Genomic DNA, 1,926 nt, shown 5'->3' with positions numbered 1-1,926 from the left:
CATGGTGTTCTGAGGTGTGTGCATGTGCTGGTTTGTTTGTGCTATTTTTGTTGGAAGGATCTAATCAAATGTAATCACACTGATTACAATAATCATGAGGTTTATAATCACTCCCCCCTCCTTTTCTCTTTCTTAAATCTCCCCTCTTTTCTCTATTACTTCTTCATTCCTGTTTTTCCTTCCACATTTTTTTATTATCATCAGTCATCTCATTCTTCTCACCTCACAGCAAATTTTGCTACAAAGAGAAGTTATGAATGTAACAACACAGCACATTTGTCAAAACAACTTTTACAAAAATGTTTTTGTGAATATTAGATCATTTTTACCTCTTACAGTAAACAGTCATATATTGCACTATGACATGATTATTTCTTGTTGGGAATGAAAAATAGAAATATTTAAGGTCAAATTAACCTACATCCCTATTTGTCAAAGTCAGAGCAAACTCAAAAACAAATTTGTCACAAACGTTTCTTGTGCTTTCGTTCTGTAGAACACAGAGGTGGTGAACACCGCCATTCTTACTGGTCGGCGTGTAGCAGTGCCCATCAAACTGGTTACCGTGGAGACTGACGGCCAAGTGAGGGAGGTGGACGACTCGGTCACTTGCAGCTCAACAGACGTGGATGTGGTCAAGGTATTTAATCACAATCAAGCTTCATGCGTAGTAGGAAATTGGATAATGTGTAAATACTTCTCAGTGCATCTTATTTTGCTTTAACGTGCAAGCTATGAAGTACAAAATAAGATAAGATAAAACCCATCCATACTATTATCTAAAGACATTTACTGCGTTACAAATATGGTTTTATTTATATGCCACTAGTCTTTTAAGATTTTACCTATTGCATTGTGGGAGAAGACAAAAAAGTGAGATGATTACACCAGTTGGTGTTATTAAACATGTGCTAAATAAAATTGTGGGTTCTGGCACCAAAGTGTAACAGTTTTGACTGACTGTGCATGTCAGTTGTGGACAAAAAGTTTTTTTTTAATTTTCTTATGTGTTTTATTAAAGAAGGATTCTCAGTAGTATCAGTCAGTTAATACATGATGATTGTGTATTAGCAACTTCATCCCCACATTTTTGATAATATACTTTACCCTGTTTTTAGTCTCTAGAGGCTAAAATAGATACTGTACATACGATGCCATACCATACCACTTTATTTATAGAGCACTTAAAACAGTAACAAGGCTGACCAAAGTGCTGTCCTACAGGTGTAGGAACCATTAAGTTTGACTTATTGAACAGTAGCAAATATGACAAAAATAACAAATATACAAAGACTTTAAAAATATATATTAAATTAATTGTCTTATAAACAATTCCTTACAGATGTGTATTATGTACTTTTTTTAAGTATTTTTAATCTGCAGTTTGTGGTTTTCCTAACGCATACACATTTTAAGGATAAAGAAGCATGTAAACGCTAATAAAAACATGAATACGTAATGCTACAAAAACAGTTTAATTGCTATACAATGACACATTTTATTATGACTTATCACTCAAACTTAAATGTGTTTCTATTTAAAAGCAACCTGTTAGGTGGAAGAAGAAACAGCCATGCTGTACAAAGTGGACGAACAACTACAGTAGTCTCTCGCTACTTCGCAGCTTGTTTTTCGCGGATTCGCTCTATCGCATTTTTTCAAAATAAGATTGGACATGACACACAATTGTCTGATTAATGGATGAGCTGCACAATTGGCATGGGATTTTTATTTAAAATTAATTATTTTAAATTATTTAGGACCTGCTGCACAGTATGTAGCCCACACTGGAGGAGGAGCTTCCTCCTGCAGCTCCTCCTCCCTCCTCTGTCGATCTCCATTTTGCAGCAGAGCAGTGGGCGTGGCCAAGAGCGCAGAGTGCAGCCGTGGCAGACAACTGAGTTCATGACATACATATATACATAT

Source organism: Nematolebias whitei, chromosome 8 (assembly GCF_014905685.2).
Source record: "Nematolebias whitei isolate Nwh7 chromosome 8, NemWhi1, whole genome shotgun sequence".
In the NCBI taxonomy this organism is placed as follows: Eukaryota; Metazoa; Chordata; class Actinopteri; order Cyprinodontiformes; family Rivulidae; genus Nematolebias; species Nematolebias whitei.
The sequence above is the reverse complement of the archived record's forward strand: the minus strand, read 5'-3'. Positions refer to the sequence as shown.